This window comes from Corvus brachyrhynchos, unplaced genomic scaffold (assembly GCF_000691975.1).
Source record: "Corvus brachyrhynchos isolate BGI_N302 unplaced genomic scaffold, ASM69197v1 scaffold221, whole genome shotgun sequence".
In the NCBI taxonomy this organism is placed as follows: Eukaryota; Metazoa; Chordata; class Aves; order Passeriformes; family Corvidae; genus Corvus; species Corvus brachyrhynchos.
In genome coordinates this window covers 3,758,243-3,773,536 of record NW_008236622.1, presented here as the reverse complement: position 1 = coordinate 3,773,536, position 15,294 = coordinate 3,758,243, and the positions used below count along the sequence as shown (strand labels likewise).

General features: G+C 39.6%; 1 long non-coding RNA gene across 7 annotated transcripts in view; it reads left to right on the top strand.

The window, feature by feature from the left end:
- LOC108444764 overlaps positions 1-15,294 on the top strand; it is a 250,212-nt gene that overhangs the window by 219,428 nt on the left and 15,490 nt on the right. For 4 of the 7 annotated variants that reach the window (XR_001859438.1, XR_001859439.1, XR_001859443.1 and 1 more), the window contains one exon: positions 1-2,208. This exon is cut by the window's left edge. The exons of 1 other annotated variant lie outside the window; for it this stretch is intronic. This is a non-coding gene — a long non-coding RNA (uncharacterized LOC108444764). Of the gene's footprint in view, positions 2,209-5,246; positions 5,808-15,294 lie in introns of those variants that run through there. 2 more of the 7 variants (XR_001859442.1, XR_001859445.1) reach the window with 2 other exon arrangements.

Here is a 15,294-nt window from a genome sequence, read left to right as displayed (position 1 = left end):
CTGCGATAACAACAAGGAGAAAAATAAATAAAATTAAGGAGGCTGTAACAGTGACAGCAAAATGATGAGCAGACACCACTTGGAATTACAAAAATTCCTAAACACACACATAGACACGTGCTCGTGTGTAGGTTTTCCCATTATAATTTTTGTTGTATTATATGTTCTTGTTTGGGGAAAACCGCCTTTTAATAACCACTCTTTCACAAGAAGAAGTAACTTTAGTTCCTGATCATTAGTGAAACATTTATTTTCTTTATTGTTATGTCTGGACAGATGGCAGTCATTCCTAAATATGTCTTTATAGGACTAAAAATAATGTTTTAAAAATAATGTTAGCTGAAAATAATGCTAGGTAAAGCAGTATCATGTACTGTTATATTCTAATTCCCCAGAAAACAGATGCCAGCAGCTGCAGCACAGTAGCTGAAGCGCAGCATTTCTCCTTGTGTTAACCTAGACATTGCAAGGGGGCAGCCAGCCACAAAAGATGCTTCCCTCCAATTATTGTACTTATCTAGGAAATAATCTGAAAAGGGCCATCTGACAGGTAGGATGCCATCTTTCTATTGCTAAGCAACCCCTGACATCTCATTTCAGGTGGAGTGATCAGCTTCCTGAAGAGCAGACAGCTGAATTTAAAGAAGCCTTTTTTCTTCTATATTTCTTTTATTCTCTCTCTCTCTCGTTTTTCTTTTTCATTTTTTTTAACTACCCAAAACAACTACTGATGGTCCTATAATGACAAAAAATAGGACTGGGAAGAGCTTACTAGCAAAAGACAAGCAAAATATGAGCTGCAGACTGCAGTCAATATGACAATGTTGATAATGATGGCACAAATGACCTCCCACTGTAGCTGACAGTGATGGTAAAGAAAATTAAATGCACCACTCTAAGCAGAAAATGTGGATTGGAAAGAAAAAGTGAGAGAAAAGTGGGAGGCAGACTATATCTTCTTTATATCGTGCCTTTCTATTCCTTTTCTTACATTTGGTTTTACTTTCTCTCTTTCTTCTAGCCCTTATCTGGCAACAATTCAGCAGCATATGTGTTGTGATTCAACATGTACTTTACCTGCTTTTGTTGCTTGCTAAGATAAGGCCCTTAGTGCTACCTTCTTGCTGGTTCCTTGTTTTCCTTTCTCTTTGTCTCTGGGGTCACAGGTGCTCTTCCAACAGCTCTCGCTTAACTAAGCAGGTATATTTTAAATTGACAGTGTATCTCTAGTGGTGTCTTGAAACCAATTGTTTACACAGTGGTACTTTTCAGTATGACAAATGTACCTACAGCGCTCTGTCTCATGTTGGCTGTTTTCTCCTTGAACCTTTGTGTTACAGCATGCAGAAAGCAGTTTCTTGTGGATGCAGGGGTTGCCTTATTCTTTTTTTTCCTGACCAGAGAACTATGATGCCCACACTGATTTCCTGTCGATGCAGATCGCAAAGGACTCAGTCAAAATTTTCTCCAAACAGGTCCAGATCTTAGATCAAGTTCCCCCACCAGAGAATAGAGGGCATAGCACAAGATCTTCCTTTTCCTGCTTGCCCTCTGCCTTCTCTGTCTGGATACTACAAGGTCAATCCATAATCAAGAAGCTCAGTTTAACCTCTTGAACTCAGTGACCACTCAGCAGACATCATGCTATAAATAAGGATATTCTTTCCCACTTTCCCAGCCTCAAGCACATACTGAAGATACAACCTAATTCAAACATGCTAGTGCTTAATTTAATCCATTGTCTCTCATTTATCAGTAGCAATACAGAAATTTTCAGATGCCCATACAGATGTTGAGCAGAAATGATTTTACTGAACAAGGTCAGAGCTGGAATGAAAAAATGCTCACACAGGATGTATTTGCAGTTATCTTTCCAGTTGCAATGAGTGTAGATGCTAAAAAAGCTAGCAGAGAAATTTTTCCAGTTTTTCCAGCCTCCTGCGAAAGTCTCCGTTCTCACGCAAACTAGCTGAGAAATGGTTTGCTATTTTGTAAACTATTTTGCAGGTACAGGTTGTTGTGGAATACTGTGGATATTGTTTTGGTTCATTGAGAATAGTATTTTGAGAATGGTAACTATTCCTTTCAGCCAGTCACTTTGATGGCTGGTTGACCGATGGGCCAATCATGTCATTTTTCTATTGCGAACCAAGTTATATAAATGAGTTTGTAATTAATTAAATAATCACATTTGATCCTGGACTTGAATTCTGTGTCGTTTTTCTCACCGTCCCTCTGGACAACAGTGACAAATGAGTACCTGGAGTGAGTATGGCTTGAGTTTTACTGCTCTTTCTCTTTTTTGTGAATGAAGGTAGCAAAAGCACCAGTCAGTATAAGGGTGAACACCAGCATGGTGGGCAAAGCAACTGCTGAAATTATGGTCAGTTTAAGGACAGTTTGAAAGTATATAACTGAGGTCATTTAGGCAAAGAAATAATTAACATATCAGAGAATGGTGCAAGGGAAAATTCCTGGCAGGGAGGAATCGGTAAGAAACCAGAGGGTTTTGTGGTGCAGGGTTGTCCCCTGTAGTGAATTGCCTTTATGGAACCACAATTTTCTCAACAAGGATCTCCCACGGGGGAGAAAGAAATCTTCCTTTTTTAAAAGACCTCAAAATAATTCAAGCTGTCTGCCAGTAATTAAATCCATTACACTAGCAACAGGTGGTAAAGCTGTAATTTTTTCACATCTGTTATCATTTTCATGAGTCAGTATGTATTCATTGCAAGAGCTGTGTAAACCACAGAGCAGAGAGGGCTGGGTTGATGGCTGTCATCCAGGCAGACGCTGTGCTCAGTCCTATAGTTATCTGGAGAGCAGAGCTGAGGGGATGTGAGAATATGTGGTAGGCAGGAAGGGATTTGGGCAGGATTCCAAAGGGTAGGAAGGCAGGGATTTAAAAGGGAGTGAAAAGATTTCACAGGTTCTTTCTAGAGAAGAGTAAGAAAGAAAAAGTGAGCCTTGGTTGTGTTTAGAGCATTAGCTTGATATACCTTCCCTAACACAGACTTTGTGTGTGGTCTGGAATATATTCCTTGGTTGTTCCAGCTTAGTAAATTTAAAAACTAAAATCACTGGGAAATTTCATAGTTTCTGAGGGCAACAGGCATAGGACAGCTCATATGTATGTAAGTGAATTTATCACAGTCTCCAAACCACAATGCATTTGTGCAAAGTGGTTGCTGGGAATAGTGTGCCATGGTGAAGAGGTCTGAGTATGTTGCAAGAAGAATTCTATTGAAGAGCTTGCTAAGACCGAGAACTGCATTTAATGCAAAGAACACATGGAATGGCCACAGCTCTGGGTTGCTCTGTAATGCAGCAGGTTGTACATATCACTAGGAAAGAATCCTGCTACTGGAATGTGCAGTGTCCTCACTGCTCTGGAGAGCAGCTGCAGCTTTTTGCTGTACTTCAGGATACTTGACTTCCCAAGAATATTTTCCACGCCTTTTCCACCTTCCTCCAAACACCACTCCTTCTTTAACTCAGAGGGCAAAGGCTCTGTAATTTCAGCTGTCTTTTCCTTTTCTGAATACTGGGAATAAGTATGTATGGAGAGGTGAGAGAAGTTCACAATCATTTATGTCTAAAAGTAGTGACACAAGGTTTCAGGTTTTGTTTCGGACATGCTGCCTTTATACCTCTCCACAAAGACTGGTTTCTTCTCTAGTAGTTCCTTTCATGGCATAGGATACAAAAGGATACTTTTTATTGCATTGAGCTACAGTTTTGTAGTGAGTAAATTATTGTTCACTTAAAGAATCTTTAAAAAGCCAGCTTAGAACAAAAATATATGTAATTGAGTTACTGCTGGAGGAATTTCTTTAATTATATCTGGTTTCATGGCAATGAATAGATTACTGCAATTCTTTTAAAAGAATCATCATTTAACTCTACTGGAATTTGAACTAACAAAATTTTGCAGGTCGTTTAATGTTAATGACTGTCATTAAGCTGAGGCTACTTGGCTGAGATCCACAGTAAGGGGCAGGGCTTATCCAGCAGATCTTGTCTTTTCTGGAAGCTCACCCATGGGCAGAACCACAGATCACTCAACTCCTAACTACATCCTCATGGAATTGTGTCACTGTAAACTTCCATGTGGCCAAAAGACCGACAGGGACCACATCTTTTCTTAATTAATAAAATTAAACAGACATGGGAAAGTAATAACCCTTAAACTGTCCAAACCTCAAAACAATTATTGTGGAATTCTGGACAGAGATAGAAATGGGTGCAGACCAAGTCAGCCCAGGCATCCTTCTCACCCTTTTCTTGCTCCCTTTCATATCCTTGACTTTGGAACTGGCTGCCGTCAGTGTAGGCAGCCCCCCAACTCAGGCATTCTTGTCCAAAGGCATCCCAAAAGTGTCCAAAGTCCCCAGATACAAGAGGATGACCCCAGATCCTGGTGTGAATGCCCTTTCCAGCTGTGGATCACTCGGACCCCTCTGCCAGGGCAGCAGCAGGGCATCCAAGCAGCCTCATCTCATTATTCCAAGGAGAAAACAAGCAGGGGAAAGGAGGGACTCTCTGATATCCAGTTCCCTCATTCTCAAAAACTGGATAACCTACCCTTATTTCGTGGAAGAGTGTTTGCCCACAGAAGGCCAAAGTCATGATTGAAGTGTGAAATAATTAACTTCGGAGTCTCGTGTGATTGAGACTGGGATTGATTGATACAGGGATCTCCAGGTTTGTAAAGGAATGAACCAAAGCAGACCTAATGGGTTTTGGGGAAGGGTAATTTATTTGTGAGGTTTAGCATTTTTATTTGATTATTTGTTTAAAAGGTTCATATGATGGAGTTAGTCTTCCTGAGAAAACATTGAATGTTGCTCAGTGATTCACTGACTGCTGGCCACAGCACTCTTTGTAACTGATTTATCTGAATCCTTTTCAAATACTTCCCTTTATTAACATTTCAGCAGTTCCTTTCCTATGTGAATTCGTGGTAGTTATGTGTTACTCAGGAAGATTGTAGGAAAATGGGTTCAAACACGATGATTACATATTGAGCAGATGAGCTGTCTCGGGTTTATGTCACAGCCCATCTGCCTGTTTGAAACCGGCTTCCTGCACTGTGCCATTTCCTCTCCATCGGGCAGGCTGGGAAGAAGACTGCTCATGCTGCATCTTCATTCTGTTTGAACTTTCTAGAGTGTTATTTCACATGCACACTTTAAAGTTGTATTTCCTTCTCCAAATGTAATTGTAATCTCATTCTCTTTTGGCAGCAGGTACTGTTGCAATAAAAGCTGTTCACTCTTTATCCCACTATCTTCAGTGTAGAAGCTGAAGTACAATATGTCAGCTGGAGAAGGGCAGTCTGAGGTAAGCTCAGGGTACACACTTCAAGGCTGGATCCCACAGAGATCTGATTTGTAGTGAAAATGGTAAATGTATAGGTCTTGGTCCTGTGTTCAGCACTGAAGAACTTATATACTTGAATTTGGGCTGGGATCAGACTGAGATTTAAAGTGGAGCTTGATCAACTCCCTTCATCAGGCTCCCATTAACTGTGAGTATTTAAAATGAAAATATTTTCCCCACAGGTTTTACATTTTACTCACTCTTATTTCCACTAGTCTGGGTGACTACTTTGCATCATGAGGAACCAGCCACAAGGTGTCAATATAGTGCAGCAGATTCTCAGTAAGGGTTTGTTGCTACAGCATGCTTTGACTTTCAGTGTAATTAAAATCTGCCTTCTGATAGGATATTTGTGTGACTAATTGCAAAAATTCAGGTCAGATCACATTTTCTGTACCTGATTCATTTAATTAGTGAAGTCTTCTCATGCTGTGATTGCAGGGGTATGAGGAGAAAAATCAGTATAAATGACTGAAGTAAATAATGTGACAAGCCACAACTGCTGTAGCACTGTGTTTTAGAAGGAAAGGCTGACAAACTGGCATGTAGACTGGTGGAGATGAACTTATTCTTGTCAAAATATAAGAAGCAACCATAAGCAAAAACCCACAATATTTGAATTCACTTTTCACAGTAAGGAGTCAAAATATGTGGATGAAGTGGTGCGTGTTTATAAAGCCCTGGTTACACCCATTTGTAAGAGGTATAATGACAGATGAGACAAGATAAAGATGCAAAAGAAATATTGCAGAATTCCATTTTGTGTCTTCTGGACACAAATCATTGTATGTCATTAAATATAAAAACAAATGCCTCAAAAGAACCACAGCTAAAGCTGAGGTCTGAATTCCAAGGGACATGGAAGCAATTTGGTTTTGTACATCTACAGGGGGCTTGGATCTAGGGAGGAAGGGCCTGTCAGAAATGAGAATAAAAGGCTGTTAGGAAAATTACTCCTGGAATTGTGAATATTATCTCTTTGAAGTATGCTTTAATGGATTTGGGCTAAGAATTTTCAAAGAGGTGAAGGACTTAGCTCCCACTGAATGTCAGTGGCTTTTGGACCCTTCACTGCCATAGTCTGTTTTGAAAATCCCATCTTAGATTATTAATTTTAATGTACCCTTTTCACTGCAGTAGGAGGGAGCAGATCCATGACAGAGAAAAGAACAGAGAAACTACAAAAGAAAATAAGTGTCTTTGTATGAAATTCTTCTTTTTTAAATTATTATACTTTACCTAATCTACTCAGTCAAGTACAAAAGTACATAAAATAGGTGGCAGAGCAGAGGATATTACTTTATGTGACGTCCTTCACTTGTGTTAACGACCCTCCGTATTGTGCTTTGCACAAAGAGGAGGGCCCTGGTTAGCAGATAATACCACAAAAAGATATCCTTGGGTACATTGCTTAAAAGGACAAAGGGAAGATGGAGTCTGTTTATGCAAAGAGCTGGTTTTCTCAGGTTCTAAACCAGCTGTGACACCATGCCGTCATTTGAGAGATATTTTATTGGGCAACAGATCAGTGTTGGAGGTCAAAAGAGCAGCAGCAATAGATGCATCATATTCCCTAGAGCTCCCTGGGGGCAGGTTGGGACAATAGTTAGAAAAACTGCAAAGTCTGTGGGAACAGAACTCTTGCTGTTCTTTTGCTTTTCTCTTTTGCATTTTGTTTTCATATCATATATCTTAATGAGAGGAAAGACCCACACACAATACTGGTGTGATGGTAAATAAAATGCTACAGGAAAGCTTTAAGCTCTTCAGAATGAAAGTATGTTGAAAAGATGGGTTTGCATTGCAATGGTGGCAACTAAACATGATGGAAAAGCCAGCAGAGAAATCACTGCTAGTCCCATGTCAGACTTTACTGTCAGAGATTCGATCTTCAAGTGGAGATGAGAGAATATCCTGGCTCCCCTTTTTAATACTCTTTTTACTTTATTTCTCCTGAAAGGAAAATAAATCTGAGCAATCTTTTTTCTTGGAATAAACTGGGCAAAAACTAGAACAAATTGCCCATGATACATGTGTATTAGGTTCATAATACGGTATTTGGGTGTTGGGGTTTTTTAATTGCTTTTATGCTGAAGAAAAGCATTAGTTTAGACACATGCTGTTGGAAGAGTATAAGCAATAAAGTGAGGTTGACTGGCAGCTCATTTTAGGAATGGGAGAATGAATGTGGAAAGAAAAAACATGTGCCAGAGTTGGGATGTAAGAGAATCCCAGTGAATATATGATTTCCAACAAAAGCTTGTTACTTCCAGATTTTCACTATTTACTACTGGTGTAAATAGTAGAAGGGTTTCTTTTAATAAAAAAATCTCAGGCCCACAATAACCATAGTAATTGGTTACTATGATTGAAGTGCTAGTTCCTAAGCAAGAGCACAAACTGAAGGTTTAGACTTGTGTAAATGCAAAATGATTGTCTGCACAAAACCAACAAATTCCTCTCCAGATAAATGCACAGGTTTCAAAGTGTGTATCTGAGTCAAGCTGTCACCAAGCCCATCTGTTCTATCTGCTTCTGAAAAATGAACACTGCTTCACAGCAGAAAAGCACTGAACATGTGGCACCTCTTGTTTTTGACTCGTTTAATCCAGTCTGGACAAAGTAAACCATTTTGTTAGATGATGATGCTAAAAGTCTTTCTTTCACCATAAGACTGTAACATGCCCAAGACACAGAAACTAAATATTACCTGAGCATCAGTAAAGGGATTGCAATATAGCAGAAAGAAATGTGCGAACAATTCCTGATATAAAAACTAAGTAATGCATCTTAATTACCTGTTGTATCCAACCTGGTCTCCCTCCTGCCACCTTGAGGCATAGATGAAATTTGCTCATGTTTGTCTACAAAAAAAAGATTTCTTCTTCAGGATGTTGATCAGCCTCTTCCCAGTCTTTCACAGCAGCTCAGGGTGTTCTTAATTTTGCTATATGAGCACTGGTAGTTCTGTTATTACTATGCTTAAGAGCCATTTCCTGAGCAATGATTTTAGGTTTTGGCTGTGAACAGAAATTGAGAGTTCCTGCTATGTTGCATTTACAATCACAGAGATAACACATGGGTTCATGAAGCTGGAGGATCACATGGAAACCATGAGCCAATATCTGATCAGCGTGGATAGCAACAGCCCTCATGCATTGGGAAATTAACTGCCACCAAGGAAGGCAGAGCTTTAGTGAAGGAGTGAAAGGAAGATGTCATTGTGGTTTTGTGGCTTCATCGAGCCTCACTGGCCATTCGTAAAGAAAGCACAAGAATACTTGTGAGAAAACCTGGTAGCTGAAAGAATCAGAAAGCACACTAGATCTACCATCCATGAGGGGTGTTTGTGCTTTGCTGGCTCAGGACCCAGGTCTGAGTAACTTGAAAGAACAGACTTTCTATTGAAATGGCATGAGGTGGAGAATTTCCCAACTTGCATGTCCTCTGCTACTGCACACACTAGCTTTGTGCCCTTTAGTATTTAACAGGAGTCAGCAATGATGAAATTATTTAACTTCCACCATAACTAGCCACTCCATACTTCAACTCCTAGGCTTCCCCCAGCTTGGAATGGTCAGCCTAAGAACTGCTCTCTCAAAGCAGGACACCCACTTTAAATTCAGTAGGATGCTTCCTTCAAAGATTTTAATGTGTTGGCAGCTCAGCCAAACACAGATCGGATGTGGGTGGCATTGAATCATGGAAGGAGATCTAGAAGCACATTGCCTTCTGCTGAGTTATGTTAACCAAACTGTGACCTTAAGATCTCAGAGACCTTCTTGAAGCAAAGCCACTTGAATGTGTCTGTCAGCATCTGTAGACAAAGTTCACAAGAAAGGGGCTCTTTATGATTTCTTTCTGTTCCTATTCTTTCACAGACATTTTCTACAATATCTGACTTACAGCATTGTTTATAGTTTTAATGTGGAGTAGTCCTTAGAGAGACCAGGGAATCATTCCTGTGGTTATGTTGTAAAGATAACTAAATATGCAATGAGAACTAGGAAATGAGTATTTGCTGTTGGTTGGATCTCAGCACAGCCTTTGATACCACTGGGTATAGCATAATTCCTCTCAAATTGGCAAAAGGACTGTGAAAGTAACTCGAAGATTTCTTTAATTTGGCTATATTATGAAGTTAGTTCACTTTCTTCCTCTTAGCCTGAGTTTCCTCCAAGGTGTATTCTGAGGATCAGAATCACTTGCAGCTGATTATTCCTCAATCTCCTTGCTTAAAAATGCCATTTTTCTTGATTATCATTTCTTCTTCCTATTAGAATAATCTGCTTCAAGAAGCTTGGACCCCTAGTGCCTCCTGCTAGTGCAGTCATTGCTAGCTGTGCAACACACATTGCATTTGCATTGCATTGTCATTTGGCCTGTCTTGCACTTCCTGCCAGTCACACAAACCTGGAGCATGTAGGGATATAGGTCAGCCTAGCAAGGAAGGGTACCTATACCAAGATGCTTGTGCAAAGACTAGGGGAGTCTAAGTGTTGCCTCTCTGCTGATATACCCTGAGAAGTAGAGGAGACAGAGATAAAAAGCATTTCTACTGTTATCTGCAACAATATATACACAGTACAGCACATGTGCTGTATTTTGAGGGCACCTCATTTTGAAATTCTTGCTATAGTGTGGAACTGCTAGTGAAAGTTAGGGGTAACAGCTCTTCACAAGCGCTTTTGAAACAGCCCTTCCTTGGCAACACCCTGGTTGTGCTGCAATAACACAGTGCTGTGACCCCAGTGCACACCACCTTCACCTCCTGACCACAAGAAAAATGATCAAAAATTGTTGTTCCTGAAGGCATCATTCAGAACCCTCCCAGACTTTGTCTCATTAACCATGAGTCACAAATCTGATAACGCAATTTAAGATATTGAATCATATCCTCAACTTGTGATTCATTATGGGATTTAAATGCCAGAAGTGGCGTCTTGGACCGTAATCCAATATATATGAGTTCAGATACCCTTCCAAAATAAGCAAGTGACTATGAACCATAAATTCATTTCACCTCAACCACTAATAGTGCCCAGAAAGATTATCCTGTAGCTTTTCTGGCAAGGACAAGGTAATAAACATTCTCCATCCTCTCCCCCTGCCCTCCCCCCCCACCTCCCTTGCCCCATTTCAGTCCCTATTTCACTTCAAGGATGCCAAAATCAAATTTTCACCATCTCCAGGAGTATTATTTCTTCTTCAGACAAAGAGAGGTAAAGTGGCCTTACAGCTTTCATTACCCACTGTTATAAGACCCCATCTCTTGAGGCACAACCTGTGGGAAATAATGGCAAAGCACACGGGAGAATGGAAGTGATCTGCCCCTCATCTGCTCTGAAGGGAACATGAGCACCTGAAGAAAGGACTTCTGCAGAGCAGATGTGACAGAGCACGGTGTATGTACATGGTCAAAGTACTTCCCTCATCTCTTAGGGGTAAAATACTATTTGCTGGAAAGCAACCATTGCCCACTGGACGCAATATCTCCTTCAGAGCAATACTCCTGAGTTTTCTTTATTGGTGTACACCAACACACTCTTGTCTGCCAGCAGGAAAAGTCATCCATCTTTTGGAGGTGGTAGAACTGTTGTTTTGAAAGTGTGGTCTCTTACTACAGCTTACTACAGCAGCTTTTGGGCCTGTGTTCAACAACAGATAAACTCAAAATCACGCTCCTTGTGCCTGCCACTGCCACTTTTCACCTGCTAGATAACCTGTATTTGTATCTGCTCTGTGCAGTTCCTGTGAGTTGTATTGTTTTTATTTAAACTTTTTGTATTTTTGATAGGCACTCAGAGTACTGTGTGCCCTCAGAGCATAGATTCCCACATCACTGTTTCCTCTTTCAGCAGCTCCAGTAATGACCCCCAAGTACTCAATCTTGTATGCAGACACAGAGTACAGGAGTTCCACTAATTTCACCAAGTCATGTTGACAGAGACCCATTTATCAAACAGCAAACAAGCAGAAAGTCCAAATGCTAAAGGTGGGCAGTCACATCAGAAATTAGGTCATCTGTACATACCCTAAGTCAGAAAGAACATTCATAAGCTGTGGAGATGCTACTTGAGATCAGAAACTCACACTTCCTAACACACAATACTCCAAATATGATCATTGTAGAGTTTTTTAAAGCACCCTCAGTAACTGTTGCTCTACAGAAATGTGGGTGGGTTTAGAATTGTAAATTGATCTTGAACATATTCTAATACTGACATACAAATACAGACTTTTGTTAGCAGAAATCTGAGCAAAATCGTGTGGGAGCTTAATTGTGAAGAAGATAAATATTCTTGCTAAAAGAAGATTTATTTTTTTATTCTCTGATTACTATTTTTAATCTGTTAGGGGCATCTACTTACATCATTGAGTCGTATTAACTGGTTATTATTACCCGTTAAAGAAATATAGGAGTTGATATAAAGAGCCAAATCCACTGGATGCCAATGTGATTAAAGACTCAACCTTGAAGCTGCAGTTACTCTTTCTCTTACAACTCAATCTAAGTATAATCCCATTGGCTTTACAACAGTTACTCTGAGTTTACACATGTGGATGTGAATGGACAGTCAAGCAGAGCAAGTGTTAAGCACAACTTAAACAAATAAAACTAAATAAACCTAATAGACCTTTCCAAAACATCGTATGACAATTAACAGGGACAACTGCTTGAATCAATTTCATTTCTGCCCAACTGGCACATTTCATGTTATCAAATTGCAAACAGCTTCTGATCATTATAAAACAAGAAGTAAAGGTAAAATGAGAGTTTATAGGATGTATTAACAAGGAGAAAACAAATTCATAGGTGTCAGCATCAAAGCACCTTAAAAAGACAAATTTGAATACCTTTGCTTTTGCACTACTTTTGACAGAAAAGTCTGACAGTCCCTGACTGAAATGTCCTGGTTTGGTGTTCACCAGTGCAGCTGGTGTTGGGCTCAGATCCAATATGGTATTTTGTGAAACACTGCAGAGGGAATGGAATTGCCAGAAGATCTGTGTAACAAGAGGTTTCAGCACAAAGGGGGAGGATTAATTGCCCTGTCATATGAAAGACCTAGATGGAAGGATCATAGTTCGCTCTCAAGAAGTTAGCATCAGTAGCAAGGGGAATTTGGGGAATAGAGAAGGTATTGCTAATGAGCTCACATTAACTGACCTCAGCTGCAGAAAGCACACCAATGTCACATAAAAACGCTGTTTAGGGATCAGTCTGACTGGTATAAAATAGGTGAGCCTGTGTGAGGTATCAACGCTCATAGGAAAACTCAAAAAGAAGGGAGATTAAGGCACTTCTATTTCTTAATAAAGTTTTGAAAACACAAAGGAGGATAGTAATATCAGCCCCAATTTAATGAGAGATGGAGACATTCACCAAGATTTCTGACAGAGCTGCCCTTCCCCCAAGCCAAATGCAGCACTGCTGGTTCAAAATGTCCAAGAGTAGCACATTAATGAGAAATGGTAAGTCACATAATCATTTCTCCTCCCAGCATGAGCAGTAACTGTTTAGTTACCTTTCCAGGGGTCCTGCCTGCAATTAGCTCACCCAAATGTTGACCTATAAATAATTGCCAGAAGGAGCTTTTGACAAAGGATCTCAAAGCACTGGACAGCCAGTGAGTGAAGCCTGGTTTAGACTGTCCTTAGGCACTGCTGACAGGTGACATACTGCAGAAGGAAAAAGATTATTCACTGAGATACGGAGGCTCCTCAGGGCTTGAGCTAGAGTTACACCCATTAATCAGGTCGGTTATACAATGTAATCAGCTCTTAAAATACAGAGCTCCGACTCAAGATAAAACCAGTAAAATTAAACAGGTGAGTGACCTGGAAGTGCAGTGGCTTGTGACTTGTTTCCCACTGCTCTCCCCTTCTTCCATGAAGTACATGGTCCAGGTGTAATGCTATGCTGCTTATTGCTTTCCACTAATGGCAGCTGGCACCCAGTAATGCCCTGCACACTCTAAGGTTCCTTTTCCATTCTTCTTAATTAATTTCCTTTTCTACCTAGTTAACTTATATATATATATGAAAGTCTAGGGAAAATACCTTGTTCTAAATTTTCTTAGAATATTTTCTTAGATTTCAGTGTATATCAGCATACCATGGGTAGTTCTTTTTCCTTGCAGCTCTCAGTGAAAATTCCCTGTTTTCAGTGAGTGCAACAGGATTTCAGTCTGTTTGCATTCAATCTAGACATTTTTCCATGCTTTCCCAAAGTATTAGGAATAGAGCAGAAACCCCCAAATCACTATTTTCAATATTTACAAGGTGTTCTGGTGTGAAGAATTTATGGAAAACCCCACTAAGTTTTGCCCTCTGGTATATGCCCAGTTTTAAGCAGAGAATTCAGCTCAGGCTGTCAAGATGGAGTCAAGCAGATGCCAACCTTTGGCTCACGTGGATTGGAGCAATAACAGTGGGCAAAAGGGAAAAGTGAACTGCAGAATTCTATGCACAAGTCTGAGCCACACACAGGTCATGGCTTTTGAAGTTAGGGGCTAGGCAGGATATCACTTGTCTCTTGTACTTTTAAACATTTCACTTTGCTTACCTTTAGATCAGCTATTTCATTTTCAAAGGATACATGGATTCAATTACAAATTAACTTTTCCTGCACCTCTAACTTGACAGAGCAATTCTTAGTTTCAGCATTGACAGGTTTTTCTGCCTAACAAATTAATTCATTGCAAATGATTTAATATGACCTGAGGAGAGTTGTAAGACAGTAAAAATACTGCCTTAAAAAATACAGCGTAGCATTCTCTCTCCCAAAAGATTACAACAGGATGTGTTTGAAAGCCTTGGTTTATAAAATCATTCTGGTAACACTTATATGTACAAGAATTGTCAAACTTGGTGTTACTAAAGGTCAATTGTCAGTTCTCACTTAATACAAGTGTAAGATAGAAGTGACAAATTTCATTGTAGCCTGACAGTTTTAGATGTGCAGTAGATATAATATCAAAAGTATGTCTTACATCAGAAGTGGCATTCTTAACATTTCTCAACTGAATACATATCCTTCACAATGTTTTGATCTTCTTGTAGCAGGACATGAAAAATGCACAGGAGAAAGCTGCCTCCTGCTCTAGCAAGCTATTTCCTATGAGCCAAATATTTTAAGTGCTGCATTCTTTGTTATTTTCGATCAGCGCAGTGATAGGAACAAGCCTCAAGAGAGTTCTGGCAGATTCTAGGACAAAGAAATTTTCAAGAAACTATCGAAATACATGGTTTTCTAGGTTAGTATCACTCTCTATTTTTTCTTTCTATTTTTTCCCTCTTGCATTATGCTGTACCCTATTAAATGGTCACATGGTTCAAATTTCTTATTCTCATCCTAGCAGCTGGCAAGGATGAGCTCAACTCTACCTGTATTGATTTTTACAATGATGCTCTAGTTACCTAAAGAATCATGAAATCCACTAAATTCTCAGACAGGAGTGATCTGAATAGTTGGCGGAGTCCTTGAATGCCATATCTGCATAAGCTCCCCAAAACTGTGAAAATACCAATGATAAATAGATATTTTGCCTTTGCAGCTTTTTCAAGGCAACACCATTCTTTGAGTCTAAGGGAAACTGCAGAGCTGGTAGCAGTGACTTACAGATAAGATTCAGTAACTTAATCTCTACTATATATTAGATAAGATGCACATGTGTGTGTGTGTATATGTGTGTATATATATATATATACACACATTAAAGATTCCAGAATTATTGACACAATGAATTGCTTGCCATATTCAGAGTGATTATGACTTGGACAATAATATAGTTTCTCAGAAACTTAATATAGGAGTGAACAATATATTTCCAGGAATAGTTAAAGAAAAAGGTTTGATATTTCACCTCACAGATAGATGGAAATCATGCTGGTGCCCAAATCCTAAAA